Raw genomic sequence first — 17,534 nt, 5'->3', positions numbered from 1 at the left:
TAAACTACAAAGTGAACAGCTTAAAATATGGCGAAGAATAATTCTGCCTGAACTGCCCTGCTGGGAAATAGCCCGGGCGCATGCGGTTGCAAACTTCCCCTTTCCTCTTATTTGTGCCCCTGAAGATTGGCGAATGTTCTCGCTGAGCAGTGCGTCGCCCGGGATTAGCGCCCGCATACCCGGGGACGGACGGCCATATTTCCAGCGTTCAACTTCCTCTGCAGACGGGGACCAGGCCTCGCCACCTTTGTTTTCGCACCCGCAGGTCCCGACCCCGCACGCTATTAAAGACATCAATGATCTGAAAAAATTAAACCATTAGCATCCGCTCCATTTATAATCGATACCGCCGTCATTACACCCCGACCAAACTAAGGAAAATCAACAAAGTCCAAACTTTAGCATAACGCCATAAACTAAGATAGAATTTCCTCTCTATCCCGCCTAATATATGACCCGACACATCGGCCTTCCTCCACGCATTATCATACCGTTAAGCTCACCAAGGATTTTAAATACTCCGCTTTTCCTCGCCCTACAACTGACTGGACCAGCCTCTTACCTGAAATTCATCTGGTAATATGCATAAATGTATTAGACTGACTTGCAATATTAGACTGACTTGCAGATAAACGTATGACCTGCAATATTTTTTTTTTATTTCTAGTTCACTCTGTGTCTAAAAATAGGTTTCATCGCCGTATTTCCCACTCCGCTACAAATTGCATAATTTATCAGGAGTGCGTAAACGAATAACAAATTAAAGGTACCGCTCTCACCGCTGCGTCTGTTCGTAGCATTCAATAAACGTCAAAGTGGGCGCCCTGCTCCACGTGCCAACCGAGAGGCTCCATACGCAAGCTTCATATTGCTTGCGCGCCTGCTGCGGCGCTTGCATAATCCCCGCGGCCATGCCGGTCTTCTCCCTTTGTGCGTGTCCGCGCAGGCTGCACGAATCGTCGCACCGAGGCATGACCGAAAATTTGCTGCCATGAAGAGTTCCAGCTCGGTTACTCGACGCTATGAGTGTCTTTTTTCTGCGAAATGTTTTGTTTTTAGCCCATGTCAGCTGCCTCTCACTTTTTCGGAGAACCCGGGCGTGATTAAAATTAGGATGGGGAGAAAACTCCCACCTCCTTGAGAAATTGATACGGCGGACGGCGGCCCTCAAACGTCGCATATCACGCGAGGGAGCCGTGCTTTAAGTGGAAGAGCGACAAGGGAAAGAACATCACAAATGTGGGCGCAGGCTCTGAACGAGGTCTGCGGCCGAGATGATGGAGCGCGGGATTCTCTGCTCGCGAACCTCATTCGCTGCGGCATACCCTGGTTGGTCTTGCGGGGCGGCTGCTTCTTTCACAGCGTGGCTCGTAATGGAGAGCGGACACTGACGGAACACCGTCTCAAGGATGCGGGAGGGAATAAGTAATCGCCGCAAAGCACGCAATATGCGCCGTCACTCCTTCTTCTTGCTTCGGAGTGCGCCGTATTCTGAACGGCGTGGTATTTTGCGTGGGCGGATTTATTCTCGGCGGCTACTTTTTACGGCCGCTCTGTAAATACAGCCGTTCGTGGTTAGGCGTACAGGATAAGACGCCAGATTCCAGGGATCGATGTTACAAGCCAGCAGCGCAATAAAGTCGATAGTTGAACTCAAGCAGTGGCTGGCGCTGCTCTTCTTTTTCTTTTCTTTTTCACGCTCCCACGGAAGCATGCCACGGCTAAAGACGATGGCGCCCCATAAAAGATACAGCACTGCTTTCGGGTGTCGCCACTGCACCGAACTGAACATTTCCATCAGCACGCTGTGCTTCAGTCTATGTTGCCGCTGTGTCGCTCCTTCTGGCGCTCACCACGGTATTCCGCCGGATGCTGCTTTTTGCAAACTACGCACCTTCGCTCCGCGAACACCCTGCATTGAGCGGGTGTTCCGCATTGAGCGGCTGCTCTGCAGCGCAGCCTGCAGACGGTGGGCCGCACGGGGCGATGAGGGCTGTCATCCACCCCCCACCCCTCCTTTCGAGAGAGAGAAAACATTTTAATGAGCTCAAATGTGAGAGTGCAACCCTAGTCCTTCACGCCGACTAATTTGTCACCTGTGCCACTATGTCCCACCTCCAGCTGCTGTTTCTTGCTACAACCGGATGTATGCTGTTTTGTCAAGCACCGCATTGAAATCGGTACAATGGCTTCTGCAACAATATTGCATGTGTACACATCATTATCTACTTGTTAAGCAACGTCAGGTGACGTCAGTTAAAGCGGAGCCGACCATGGCTGCAAACTTAGTATTTCCAGCGCACCGATCTTTTACGCGGATCGCACCTTTAATATAGTGTTACAAGCCCAGTAAAAGATTTTAAACCTCGTTCCCAACCAACGTAAGGGCGGCGTCCATAGCGCAGGAAGTTGCTTGTTCTATAGCGATGGCCCTCGAAACCCGCCGAAGGTTTGAGACAAGGTTGCTGACCCTATTTTCGACATGGAGAAAGAACAACCGCCTTCCACGGTGCCTGTAAGGGGCCACGAACATAAAATACGAATTCGGATAATAATGATACCTATTTGATCGCAAAGGTTAAGAAAAATAATCGAGATATCAAGGAAAGCATACAAGGGGTGGCGGCACCACAGCCACTTTCCGGCCGCTTCTCTCTGACATCGCACAACATCGTTTGTGCAACGCGCGACCGCCGGCCTGAGCCGCAACCAAGAAGCATAACTGTCGCAGCCTGCAGTTCCGTTTCAGAGTGTCACTTGAATGCTAACGTGCAGTTAACGCAATTAGAATTACTACTTTTTCAAAGCTGGCCCATATTACGTCATTCCAGTTGATGTCACGTCGCTGTAGCGCGAAAGTTCAGCTTTTCACCTCTTCTGGGGTTTGGGGGGTTAAAAATGACTTTTTCCGTGGCTAGAACGGAGCAAAGTGCGTTACCAGAGGCTAGTTCTTTCGAGATGAACAAAGTGGTATGTTTTGCATTCATTACAAAGTTTAAGGAACTCGAGGCACTCAGATTGAAGTATTGGTATTGCAGCCACCATCTGCTTCTTGGCGTTTTTCCATACCGCAAAACGTCGAAAGTTCGTTTTCAAAAGTTCCGCGAGTAAAAAAAAAAAAAAAAAAAAGAAGAAACCCGGCCATCTCCACTAACGCGAAACCTGGTGAGGGGCGAAGAATGCAGTGTATAAGTGTATTCTTTACGCCTTGGCGTTTTTGCCAACGCAGGTGAAACCGTTCCGGGGTAGAGGTATACAGCTTTGCTGTAAAAGTCCCTCGTCTTTGATTTACGAAGCTGTCTAGCGCGATGTGTCAGCAAGTGTCCCGGTGTTTTCTTAGTACGCGTTACGAAGCGCTCCAGCGCGAGGCGTAAGCGGGTGTACCCGTGTTTCTTTAGCACGCGTTACGCTCCAGCGCGAGGTGTAAACGAGTTTCCCGGTGTTTTAGTACCGCGACTACATGGGACGACGGCGACAGGAGACGCCAACGGCCCCAGCGCATAAGGGGCATCGCCCCTAAAAAACACGCTTACCGGAGCAAGGGCGACGTTTACGGGGCTTTCGGTCGGCCAGCCAGCATCCGTAGAGACCTGCACACGAAAGAGACGCCAGGTGTGAACTGGTGTGGAATGACAGCAGGACGGCAGGAAGTCGAGCCAAAGTCGAACGGCTTTCGCGGCTCATCGCACGTTCCGCGTTGCTTCCTGCTGTCCGCGCATTGAGGAACGACTAGAGCGGAGGGCTTCCGGAATGTGCATCCGCGTACTTTCGCTGCGTCATCGCCGTATGCGAGTACGTGCGTTCCCGTCACCGTTTACGTTGGCGTGTACACGGCACGCACAGCGGAAACACGCGAGGCTAGTGCGCATGCGCGCGGAATACGCGGCCACGTGCAAAGCGGGCCCTGAACATGGGCGCCGGGATGCTGTCTACGTGTCGTGTAGATGTTAGGCCAGTAACCGAAGCTAGTTGAGGACCAGAAGTTAAGGTTAGACAAGAACATGTACAGGTGCCGTCGAAAGTAATTGGAAGACGACCTCGTGAATATACAGGAATTTCTTCTTCCGGAAACTGCCTGGCTGCATTGGCGTGCGTTTAAAGGAGTCCTATCTAACAAAAAAGCTTCCAATGAACTGGTAATGGCTGTCATGGAGCCACTAAGATTAATATTTTGTGATATTGACAAATGCTTGTTCCAATTACAAATGACGGCCCCTGCACAATACCTAATCCTAACACAATGTGCTAATGCATGATCCAGAAGCACTTACTAACTGCGAGGGAAGAAAATAATCACAAATACAAATCGACCCTACAAGAAACGATATAAGTAAACACTTTTAACATTCGAGTATTCTGTATTTATCGTATTCTATCAACGTCTAAATACATCCATGGTAACCGTTCCAAATATTTTTATGACAGTCACTCGACATTGAACAACTGAATTCTTCATGCCATTGTTATTACGAACGAATGTGGCATGACTTGTAAGGATAATGCAGAGCAATGGCAATTAATTTGTTCGCACACCGCTTGCAACAACCAAAATACCGCTTGAGCGCTGGATGAATTACAAGACCGCCCTCAGCTCCATCAGACACTTATTGCAGAATATTTCGTAAACGTCAACGTGTAAATAATGCACTATATATGATCACGAACTACTAATAAGGTTGCGCAACACGTTTGAACAGGGGCAATAAACTAGAGCAAGCGCGTTGTTTTTTGGTCGCAAAACTTGCCACGAAAACCTCGAAGAAGTACCAGGGAATGCGAGGCCTGCTTAACTGCTCAAATATACTCGTGATTGCGAATGAAATTTTCTCAAGTTTGATAGTGCCGCTTCTCCGTGACAGCTGCGGCGCCAGATGACGCCAGAATGGCTGGCGCCGTCGGTGTCCTCGCGTAAACCGATGCTTCCCTCCCGATCCTCCCCTCCCGCAGCTGTCGCTCCAGCGCCAACTCCACGGCGCAGTTGCCGCGCGCGCGACATCTCGGGGGCGCTCTGCACAAGGTGTGTCAGCAAGTTGACCGTGGGTTGCGGCATGGGTAGGCCGAGCTTGGTTAGCTCCGCCACGCGTTCGGGTAAACCTCAACAAAAGGAAAAGGTTTCCCTCTTGTCGGTCTATGGTTCTGCATTTTGGTTTTCGCGATTCGTTTTGTAGCGCAAGCTACACTACGCTACAGGCCCAACCACACGCACGCGTAAAGCCGACGTATTCGCGCAACGACGTCAACCGGCGTAAGCGCGTAAGGAACCGGCGTACTCCGGCGTACGCCGAATGCATTGGTACGGGCTTGTTACGCCCAAGTCAGAGCCTGCCAGACATCGACGCAAACTTTCGGGCGCACGGTGTTGACGTACACCTCTGGCGGTGATGTTATCGGCGGTCAGGTCGCATAACAAGACAGTGAATTGATAAATAAGCTAACTTCACTATTAATTATGGGATAAAACGAAGTAATTTATGAAATACGAAGACCAAACAACCGGGAAAAAAATGGGAAGCAACAAGCAACTATGGGAGCAAGGCCGTTTACGCCAAACGTAGCGGAGGGTTTTGTGCCTGCCAAGTATGCATACTAATCCCTAACGTCTTTTTAATGTCCCAAGAACTGTTTTAGTTGTTTCTGTATTTAATTTACGTATTTTTGTAAGAATAAGCATTATTTGTTTTATTTGAGTTAAAATGAAGTTCAACTGGTCGCCACAAAGCCGAGTCCGGAGTAGTCGAGCCACACTGCGCGGCGCATTGGTTTACGCGCGCGTTGTGCCGATATGTGGTTACTCGCCCTCTCCGACGTCGTCGGTCGGCGCAAAGATGTCGCCGCAGGCGTACGTCGTTGCGCGAGTACGTCGATTTTACGCGTGCATGCGGTTGGGCCTTAAAGGCAGCGGCGTATGTCGCCGGAGGCGTACGTCGTTGCGCGAGTACGACGGTTTTACGCGTGCATGTGGTTGGGCGTTTAGGGGGCCGGCCAGTTTTGCCCTTGAGCACTAGAGGTCAAACCACACACCCCTTTCGCAAGCGCCCGTCACGGAGCAGCGGCCCGATTACGGGGAGAGATAGGCGGCAGGGGAGAGACAGGGAGAGACCCATTAATGAATGGAATGCCCTCCCAAAGCGTATCGCCATCATTACTAGCACTGAAAAATTTGCCGAGGTACTAGTTGTAACTAGGTGATTTTGAGTGTCAGCACAACATCAGTAGCCTTGTCCGATAAGGAGGCAGCTTTCTTAAAGAAGAACTGGTCGTGGTAATGACTAGCTGACAGGTGTGGGACAGCGGCAAGCGATTCCGTTATTTTAATCTGTGTATAATCGTAACCTTTTCTGTATCGCTTGTATTTTCGCTGCTATATATTTCCCCTTGTTTCAATTAAATTCAGTTGGAAGTAGCGCTTGTCCTCGTCTACTGTGTCCCTGTTTTTTTCTGCGATTAAGATGAACGTTAAGGTAGTCCAATCAAAGTGCGGCAAATTGAAGTCTCCGCCTATTATCGTAGTGTCCGTCATCGCAACATCGATCATGTTCGTAAGACGCGCCAACACTTGTACAGACGAGTCTGGAGGACGATAAAAACTACATGCTGTTAGTACCTTTTCATTTACTAGTTTAATCTGGCACCAAACAGCCACTCAGTCGCCCACGTCAATATTAAGTCTCCAGGACGAAACGCTATTGTGTACTAAAATGAACACTCCTCCTCCATGGCTGTTTCTATCTTTCCGATAGCATGTAAACCCGTCCGGAAACACTTCAGCATCCGTAATGCTGTCATTTAACCACGACTCTGTTCCAAGAATAACAGTTGGTTCTGCAGTTGAGCAAACGCGTGGAGCGAGGAAGTCTTCTACTTTATTTTTAATGCTCCTGCAATTGATAACAAGGAACGATAAATTCAAATCAAATCAAATCTTTTATTTGCCATCATACATAGTAGATGGGAGGGCGGCTAGAAAAAAGCTGCTCACAGGCAGCTTGACCAGCCCACAGCCCCTGATTTATTTGGTTCAGCGCAGCTTCACAGTTGCACATCAGTACAGTGCATGTACGTGGCATTATAAATGAACTGAACACACTGGAGAAAAAAAAAACCCTCTCCATTCCTTTAGAGAAGAAGAAGAAAAAGAAGGGAAAAAAACAAGTTCCAGTGACAATAAAACCACGGCATAGCTAGAAATCACAGGAAGGCATCAAACTTAGGCACTATACATGAGCGGGAGATTCCGGTAAGAACAAGAAAACAAATCAAAACCATCTACTTTGTAGGCGTTCAAAAGAGACGGTAAAGTGCAAGATAAACGCTGTTGACCGGTTTTTAGACGAGCAGTATGCACTAACCAGTTTTCTGTATATCTGGTTGGGTAGTGTGGAACTTTTTTTTTGGCAAATTTGCAAGGTCTTGTAAGGCAGTCAGGTTGCGTCTTATATCTGTTTTGAACTTCGCGCTCAGTCGTTATTTATACAAGTTGGGAATACTGATTATTCTGGCATTGTGGAATAGTTGAGCAGTGTGGGAATTTTTTCTGCAGTATATAAATGCGCTGCAAACTAGAGGGCGCTGAAGTTCCCCATACCAGATGACAATAGTTAAGATGAGAGAAAAAAAGCGAGTTATAAAGAAGCAATTTAGTCCGCGTTGACAGCAAATATTTTAATCGGCCTACCATACCAGCGATTGAAGCTAACTTCGCCGTGAGAAAGCTTATATGTTCGTCCCAAGACATATGAGAAGAAAATATTACGCCAAGACACTTGAAGCTCTCGACAATATCTACATTAGAGGAGTTCAGTACTGTGGCTTGATGTGCTGTGATGACTTAGTTTCTTGGCCGAAAAATAACGGCTTTAGTCTTCTGTTGATTTATACACATGGAGTTTGATGCTGCCCATTTTTCTAGCACTGTCATGGTGCCGTTACATGCGGATAATATATTCGAGGTATTTTTTCCTGAAAAGAAGATGCTAGCATCATCTGCATAAATAATAAATCTCGCTTCCCGGTTAATGTTTACAATATCGTTAAGATATAGATTGAAAAGGAGGGGTCCCAGTATGCTGCCTTGGGGCACACCAGCGGGAATAGGTTTAACTGCAGAACAAGCACTAGTCAGCTTAACAACTTGCTTCTATGGGATAAATATGACTGTATTAATTGCAAGGCTGTACCGCGAATGCCATATTGTTCTAATTTTTGTAACAAGATACTGTGATCTTCCAAGTCGAAAGCCTTTGAAAAATCGACAAATACACCTAGTGTTATAAACTTTTTTCAAATTGTTCGAGAATAATGTCTTTCTGTGTAAGAAGGGCCAGTTCAGTGGATTTGTTTTTAGTGAAGCCAAATTGATCTGACGTAAGCAGTTCGTATTTCTCAATGAATTCGGACAACCGCATGTGCAAGAACTTTTCAAAGACTTTTGAAATTACTTGTAATATGAAAACTGGCCTATAGTTGCCCAAATCATTTCGATATCCTTTTTTATAATAACAGTTACCTTTCCCACCTGCATTCTTTCCGGAAAGACTGCTGTTGTAATAAATTAACGCGATTGGTTCCACACTGTGATTTTTGCTGCACGACTTCGTTCACATCCTCGTCCTATACGTACTTGGTGTCGTTAAGACACATCACGTCGCGTTTTACAAAATATTTGTCGCCGTTTTTTTTTTTTCACGATTGTACAAATTCCCACAGAAATTTGTTTTTTCGTCTCACGCTTTCTGAGTAGTCTTCAGAGAGACTAATCTTCGTCCCCTTTAGATTCTTTGCGTTTATTAAAGCACGCAGCTTCTCTTTAAATTGTGCAAATTTCGCTATCAAGGGACGGTTCTTCCAAACTTGGAACTTTCCTAATCTGTGAGCTTGTTCAAGTATTACGGAATCACCGCCAAGATGGGATTTGCAGATATCAGAAACAAGTTTCTCAGACTAGCGTTTGTACAAATATGAAATTCTTTATTTACATTTTTCGTCGTTGCTTTGCACTGTGCTGGTAGTAGTCATTGTCATACACATCGATATAGTCGTGTTCCTTATGCCAAGCTATACAAGAGCGGTAGCGCTTGAGGACAGCGCTGGAGAGAGAGAGAGATGACTTTATTTGATGCCCGAGATACGTTCTGGAGGGTAGACGACTTGAACGGTCAGCCTTCAGCCGTCAGCCAGGATCCCTTGGATCCTCGCGGCGGCTTCGGCCATCCCGACTGCTGCGAGTTGCGCCTTGGAAAAGTTGCGCCTTGGAAACAGGGCTTGGAAAAGTGTTTGTCTGCAACCGTCGCCACGTGACTGCCTCTTTCCTGGAAAGAGTGTGGTGGGCCGGTGGATATTTGGATCTGGATAACCTGTAGTGATTTATTATACCCTGTATGTGACTAGGCTGTCTTTGCGAGATATAATAACTTGTGCTTGCTCTCGGCTTTCCTGCGAGGGCTCGTGTGGGGATGATGGTGGTTGTGATGGTGTCGTAGGCAACACAGCTCGGTTGACCAGAGCTCCAGCGGTTGCGTGGGCCAGTTCATTCCCCTGTAGACCACAGTGGGCCGGAATCCATATAAAAAAATTTTTCTTTGGTTAGTGGTCTTCTCTAATAGCGAGGCTGCTGCAGGTGAGATTCTGCCTTTCGCGTAAGGCAGACTTCGAGTCGCTTATGATTGTGGTTGCTCGGGTAGAATTTATACCAAGGGCTATGGCCATTCCCTCGCCCTGAGTGGGATCTTTTGCCGTCGTGGATGCTGACGATATTGTGACTGCGTCATTGCTAACGACTGCAATTGCCATGGCGTTGAGACAAGAGCCGCCGTTGTAGTAGTCGGCAGAGTCAACGCAGACAATCTTCCGTGGCTCAGAATGGGTTTGAAAACGTTTGTCAAGGGCTCGTGCTCTAGCTTGTCTTCTATCCACGTTTAGCTCTGGGTGCATATTTCTTGGTAGTGGAGGGATGCGAATGTATTTTCGTCATTCGAGTGGGAGGTCAACTTCATTTGGGAGGGAACTTCCGCTTCCGATTCCTAGTGACTGCAGAATGTGTCTTCCCGTTTCGCTTTTAGATAGCCGTTCTTATTGGACTGTTTGTTGCGCTTCAATTAGTTCTTCAATCGAGTTATTGATGCCTGGTGCTTCGAAACGTTCGTTGGGCGTGGTAACTGATAATTCTATTGCTTGTTTATAAACCTTCTTAATTAAGCCATTAATTGTTACTTTCTCATCATTTCTGAGTTATAGGAAAGGAATGCTGTAGGTGACTTCACTACTTACAAAGTTTTGTACGAGCCGTATGAGCGTGTCTTCCTTCATGCCTCTAATCTTGTTTGCCACTCTGGAGATGAGCCGCATGCTGAGCTGAGTGCTCTTCTCGAGATGAAGGATTGTCTCTTTGTTCTGACCATTAGACTGTAGTCGTAGGCCGAGGATTCTAATGCTGTTTTCAAGTGGGATCTTCTGGTTGTTGGCGTAGGCGCAGGTGTCGGGATTCGACGGGTCTCTCTTCCGTCCCCTACTGGTAGGCCGGTAGATGAGTAACTCAAATTTCTGAGGAGGAAAGTCCAGTCCTCGTTCTCGAACATATTCTCGCGCCATGTTTACTGCCTCTTTTAGGGTGTCTTGACTGAGCCCATCGCTGCCGCCGCCGATCCACAGAGTGATGTCATCGGCGTACAGACTGTGGTGAAGGCCTTTGATGTTGCTTAATCTCTCAGGCAGGTCTAGGAGTGACACGTTGAAAAGAAAAAGGGAGAGCACAGACCCTTGAGGTGTACGCCTACCACCCAGTGCAAAGTCACCAGACTCAGAGCTGCCGACGGAAAGGCAAGCGGTCCTGTTTGTAAGGAAGTCTCTGATGTAATTGTATACTCGCTTCCCTGGGGCGATCTTGGTTAGTCCCTTCCTGTCTAACGTGCCTTGGTGAGGTCAAGACCTAAGATTGCCCTTGTGTCCAAAGGAGAAAGTTTGTCGCCGTCAATTATCTGATGCTTGATTTGTAACATAATATCCTGGGTCAACCCTAGCCATAGTGTGCAGATATAGGTCATTGTCGTCCATGTAGTTGCTGATACGGAACGACGTGTTCCTCGAACGATGTGTTCGAGGAGCTTGCCTTAATAAGGTGTTGAAGAGATTGGTCTTAGGTTGTCAATGTGAAGCTTTTTCCCAGGTTTAGGTATCATGACTGTTTTTGCAGTCTTCCAGATTTTGGGAAGGGAGAGAGAAGACTCTTTATTGGAAAAGCAGACAGGTTTGCCGGCATTTACAGACGCCTACATGCTCTCTGCTGTGGGTTAAGAATGGGGGAAGAAAAGGCCCAAGGAAGAGCTGGGCAGGAAAGAAAAAGAAAAAAAACTGTCGTGTACTTGGTGCGGTAGCGGGCTTTTGTTCTGAGCTTGGGCCACATAATTTACAATTTCGAAATTAGGCCAATTTCATCCAAATAAGAGAATAAACTCCGTAGAGCTTGGCGCTGCTTTGACGGATGCATCCATGCTCCTAAAATATTTCTGAGAGTAATTGGTCCCTGTTCTAGACGTTCCATGCTTTCAAGGAAGTGTGATCTCGGTTCCATGTAGGCCGCACATTCTAATAAAATGTGTTCAATTGTTTCGACGCAACCACAATTGTCGCAGTGCGGATTTGGCGTCGCTCCAAGGCGAAATAGGTAGCTATTTGTGTAGACACAGTTCAGGCGTAGACGATGGTACAATGTTTCCAGGTTACGAGGAAGCTGTGTCAGGAGTCTTGAATTTAATTCTGGGTCAATAGTGTTCAAAAAGCATCGAGTATTTTGTAAGTTGCTCCATAGACGGCTTCTTTCAGTCACCGCAAAGTGGTGAGCCATGGCAGAAGCTTCTGTTTTCGTGAAATACACCTTGCGGTATTTTCGGTAAAGCAGGCCCTTACGGGAAGGTTGCCTTTCAACCAGCATTCCTTCATGAGTTTAGCTAGCGCAGTAAGGGAAGGCTCGTCGAGGTTTCTAAGCGTCTTGTTGGATACGCCATCGGGCCCCGGTGTCGACTTCGCCCGCAGCTTTTGAAGAACCGCACGGTGATTGGTCGGTCAAGTAAGCTGTTCTCGGGTCCGAAGTAGTCCGGGAGCTTTACGGGGGGATTGGAGCCGACGTACTTCTCTCTGATTATTTGTATTAACTGGGCATTTGTTCCGTTGTGTACGTGGAGGATTCTGTTTAAATTTTATTTCTGCCCAGTTTTACCCGACTCAGGATTCATCAGCCATCGCAGAATGTTCCATGTTTTGGGGAGCCCGATCTGGATGTCCATGCATTCACATGTTTCGTGCCACTGCTGGCGCGAGAGTAGATTCGCGTATTCTTAAATTTCGCAGTTTAATCTAGCTTCTCAGGGTGCGGCTGTGTTTTTGCTTATTAAGCCGTTTCTCTAATCCCTATTTGGCTTCCCACATGTGAAGTAGGCGGGCATCAGCTGTCGCAAAACCCGCCTCCTATGGTATGGTCCTCGCAGATTTCTTTACGTGCGCTTCAGCTGTTCTGACCATGTGTCCATGTCGGTTATGTCCAGCGTACCACCGTCGTGGTCACATTCTGCAAGTCTCAGGGCTCTCAATTTGTCCCATTCGACAACCTTGATTTTGTGCCCTTTGGGTTTAGCTGGGCCAGCACTGATATGGATGGATATATTGAGGTGGTCGCTCCCAAGGTTTTCCTGGGTGTTATTCCAGGCGACCTGAGAAGCGTACTTGGTAACAGCGTGATCCGGAGTGGTGTCTGTGCTAATGCTGTTGCCGTACCGCGTGGGGTGAACGGGATCAGTTATGAAAGAGAGCCTTTCTTGCTGGGTGATTTCCCAGAGTTGTTTACCCTTGGGTGCGTCTCTGGCGTATCCCTCAGCCGTACACGGGGCGTTAAAACCACCCACTATGAGTAGGGGTGCCTTTTTGCGGTGTCTATTGCCTTCCGGAAAAGAGTTGAAACATGGGGCTTTTTCGGGGGTTACTGTAGACGTTTAGTACAAAAAGGCTATTTTCCTTTTGTCTTCTTCTCGTGGAAAAAAATTTATATGAGCACGTGCTAAATGAATGTGATTCCGATGTCGTCTTGTATTACAGAAACGTCTCTCCCGGTCAGCGTACAGACTGCGGGTTATGAGAGCTTGCTCTCATCACCCGTATTTGAATAGAAAGCGTTATAATTCAGTAATTTGGACAAGCGTCCAACTTTCTGCAGGGCTATGACATCAGGCGTTTCAGCGACGGAAAGGTTTGCAATGTGCTGCTGGATGTTGCCTCTCTTGCGACTATATCCCCTGCAGTTCTATTGCCATACGGTGTGGCCCTCGGTAATGTTGGTGCTGTTGTCGCTATTCCTATCCATGTCGAGAGTTGTGGCTCGTACTGACACTTTAACTGTTTATGGGCTTTCGACTGATGACAAGACTCACGGTCGTAGGACAACGCTGGAGTTTTTCTCTTTTTTTGCTAAAGCTACTGCGCAAGCAAGGAACTCGGCGGTAGCCGCGAGACACGCGCTCACGACCGCTCGGCCTTTTCTTGGCATTTGTTCTTGCAACACCGAACATACGGCTTGTACAGCTGCTCTATTAAAAAATTAGCTCAAATGTATGCAAGTTTCCGTGTGCAGTTTTCCTCGCAGGTGAAACCTTGGCATATCTTCAGCTTCGCGCTCAAGAAACGGTTCCACAAAGATGGACTCCGTGAGGTAACTGTCCTTGTGAGGACCAGTTACACAAAAATGCTGGAACTTTTCACGAAGTGCATTGGCCAATTCATCGTTCAAAGTAAAACCTTGCCCTAATTAGAATTTGAGCTTTTTAAAACGGTACTACTGGGGTTCCCTGGAAGAGCCCCTTTATGTGCGCGAAAGGCCCGCATCGCTCGGCTCAATTACTGCGGCTAGAAATTCTCTCGTTCAAAATGCTTTCGTTCCACACCCTATTTCGAGGACCCTTCCTTTCCGCCACCGTGTAATATCTCCTAGTCAGCGCTAAATCAGGAATTCTCAATAAAATGGGCGCAACTCCCGGCTGCTTATGCAAGTTCCTGGTACCAACGCAAATTACGCTGCTTCCGCCCGTGAAGGTTTGATATTACAAGCACAACAACTAGCGGCCTTGTAGGAGCTAGGGGGCCTCCTGTGTGCCCGCTTAAATTGGAGTTCGGCTGGAGTCTCAAGAATAATTAGAGCGGTAGAATTTGCGGGCGCCGCGTGGGAGGCGAAGTGCTGCTTTACGGAGGGCTTCTTCCGAGAACACCGTGCTCGCGGCATGTCTTTTCGCTTTCTGGAGGCCGGACTGGTCCCCGACAATACGACGTAAGGCGATCAATCTTGCGCAATTGAACAACCGCGCTGGCTTCCGTCGTTCGACGGAATTCTTTTTTTCAGAGGGAATCTGTACAGGATCAAAATTTACGGTTCTCGAAAAGCTCATTTCTCGCGAAAGATTTACCGAGAAAGTGTATTAAAGTGGCCCACGTTCACTGTTCTCCGAAAAGAATCGCTTTGAGGCGCGCTTTTGTTATGCATGCAGCGAGTGTAACAAGCTTGGTGTCTTCGGGAGCTGCAAAGCTTCTATGTTTCCATTCTATTCCGCGACGAAGTCATTGGCAAAATCTTTCGAAGGTCGTATAAGGACAGAATCGAGTGAAACCAATGAAGATCTACACCACAGCGCGTGTACGCCGTCGCTAGGGCATGGCCTTGGAACATGGCCTACGTATCCTGCATTTTATTCTAGGAAGGTAACTTGGCAATTCTTACGAGTACCATGAATGGTGCCCTATTGTGAATCCTCGAGACCAGCATCTAAGCGGGACGGGGAGAGAGATGTCTGCCAAAGCAACAAAAATGTGCTTTCTATGTGTAGGAGCACGCCGGCGCAACAATAATGCCATTCAATTTAATTGACGTCTTGTTCTTAATTTATGCGCTCTAGGAAAAGTTCTAATTTGCGGTTAAAAGCACCGTTCGGCTACAACAGTGATATGGAGACCTAGGCGGTCTTTAGCAAACGCTGAGGACTCGTGCACACGGGCCTTTCCGCTCGGGCTTCGATCGGAAAGAAGCGCCACTGCGGCTCGGATGTAATCAACGCCTTCGCGCACAGCAGCATAGCCACTGATCCAACGCGGCAGGCACTTGCGCTATCTGCAAGACTCCAGAGCTTCCTGAATTGTCGTACGCTTCGAATTCTTCGCCATGACTCCAATCTCCTCCCTCCCGCAAAAAGCACTTTTTTTTTCAGCATTGGAGCGCCGTCATAAAGTCCGGGAAGAAATAAACAAAGAACCCCGCTCTCTTTTTATACGAGCGCGCTCATAAACAGCCAGACAAAGTAATAATAGTAAAACGGCCGGTGCGGTAAGGGGAAAAAATACAAAACACCGAAGTCGATGCGGGGCAAACAAACTAAAAATAGAGTGCGCGAAGTTGTGGTGAAAGGTGTCCAAACAAACATGTTTATTTTCGGCGCACGGCTGCATTTCTGCCGGTGCACGAAAAACCTGGTTACCTCGGGGCACGACCGCTTTCCGCTTAGACTACTCTGGGTGCAAGGGCGCCGGGGCGATGCGGGGTCCCGACGAAATATGAAACCCCGCTCAATTCAATACTGTCAAGCTCCGCCGTGGAAACTCGGAAAGCAAACAAGCGCTTCAAGTTGAAACGTTTTCTTGACTGCGAACGCGCCGCTTTTCGTAGTTTTCTGGGGCTTGCGCGGCATAAATAAATTGACGTCCCAGTATGTTTGTCCACTGCGCATAGCGCGCATTTTGTGACTCTGGAGAATTCCGCAAGGCAGCAGTAGGGTTCATTAGACGCGCCTATCGGGGACCGACGAGGCTGAATTTGTTCAAGCACGTTGTAGGGTGAGCTACAAGAACACTTGCGGTGTGTGTGACTGCACCGTCGTCGTTTTTTAACAATGTGGAACTTTTGCAAATTGTACCTCACTTTCACAGATAGTTTATGAGTGCGTACACAATAGCAATAACAATGTAACTGCCAAAATGCTCTGAAATTTGGTTCGACATTCTTGCGCACAGTGTAATTACTAAGTAGGTCTGAATATGCCATTCAAGGGGTCGTGCAAAGAAAGTGCATTTGCCATTGCTTAATTTGATCTGCTTGAAAAAAACTTTTAAGAACGTAAATTCGGAATATTTTCCCAATCAATTGCTTCTGGATTTTAGGAAACGACTTTGACGTGTCAGTTGTCTGCCAACCACTGCAGCTGAACTCGCACTTACTGGAAGTTTGTACGGCCAGCACTCAGTTACCGTTCACGTTGTTTTGCTGAATTATCTCCGGAATTTTACATTTTGGTATCAAAAGGCACAAAGCCGCTGAAGCAAAAAAAGTAAAAAAGTGAAAAAGTGGCCGCGTGCGGTTCCAACCCGCCGGGCCGGCCTGCATTGAAGTCGCACACTTCACCCACTCGACCAAAGAGAAAAAATCTCGCGCTGCCGATTTCTTTCCTTCTCTACTGCATGGAAAACTGCAATTATTACAGACTACAAGAGTTATCAGTCATCCAAGAAGGTGCACATAATATATAATATAATAGATTTTAATCTGTCAGCTGTCGTGGCAGGGAGCGGTTAGAAGGGTGCATTTTTCCGCTGAAGAACTGGGTACTAAACATTGTCGCTTCAATCTACGCACGCAAAACTTTCGCTCCCGCTTTGAGCCTCGACACAGTGATTCACTGCACCCGCCCCCCCCCTTCCCTCTATGACGATTGAAATGTGTGGCGCGTCAACCAAGCGCTGGGAAAGTTCCCCGAGCGTCGGAATGGACAGTGCCCGCGGGGCAGAGGCATGGATGATTACGCAGTGATGGCCCACACATTGCCTGAATAGTAGACGCACACCCGAAAATACAATGCCTCAGTGACGTCACTAGCGCCGCCTTCGCTAGCAAAGTTAGAGTGCCGCTACCAGGGGACACCAATTTCTGCATCCGTGGTGCTTACTCCCCAACGCCTGCTCTGAGTTGTCGGACACGCGCCGCCTTTCTGGTGAATGGCCCCCTGGCAACTCGCTAGAGGAGGAGGAGGAATGCCTTTAATGAATGAAGAGAAGTCAGCCTGGCAGCGAGCTTGGCTTGCCACTCCACATGAACATGAGATGTGCGAAAGTGAAGGGAAACGAAGACACAAAAACTCATACAGACACTACAAAAGCAAATAGGCACACAAACTGACAAATGCAGGATTACGCACACGGCGCACAAACAGAAGTGAAGTTAAGGCACACATTCACAGAGTTTCGTTCAGGCCGGAGTCACGGAGAAATGACACCAAAGCCCGTGTACTCCGTGCTGCCGCGGCAGTTGAGTGCCAAGGACCAATGGCGTCACAAAGCTTCAATGGTGCATCAGCACGCAGCCCCAAAGTTGTCTTCCAGGTTAGCCGCGGGATGTCATAACGGGGACACACACACAGAACATGTTCTATGTCCTCACGGACACTGCATACTTGACAGTGAGGGGAGGCAACTCGGCGCGTCTTGTGCAAGTAGTGGCTGGTAAAAGCGACGTTGAG

General features: G+C 47.9%; 1 protein-coding gene across 2 annotated transcripts in view; it reads right to left on the bottom strand.

Annotated features, from left to right (window-relative positions):
* Positions 1–17,534, bottom strand: part of LOC144176059 (CD151 antigen-like) — a 366,885-nt gene that overhangs the window by 185,646 nt on the left and 163,705 nt on the right. For both annotated transcript variants that reach the window (XM_077705182.1, XM_077705181.1), the window contains exon 2: positions 3,534–3,590. The gene's annotated coding sequence lies outside the window, so the exon portion shown is untranslated. The remainder of the gene's footprint in view (positions 1–3,533; positions 3,591–17,534) is intronic.

Source organism: Haemaphysalis longicornis, unplaced genomic scaffold (assembly GCF_048455015.1).
Source record: "Haemaphysalis longicornis isolate Haplotype H1 unplaced genomic scaffold, Haemaphysalis longicornis Haplotype H1 scaffold_3, whole genome shotgun sequence".
NCBI lineage: Eukaryota > Metazoa > Arthropoda > Arachnida > Ixodida > Ixodidae > Haemaphysalis > Haemaphysalis longicornis.
The sequence above is the reverse complement of the archived record's forward strand: the minus strand, read 5'-3'. Positions and strand labels throughout refer to the sequence as shown.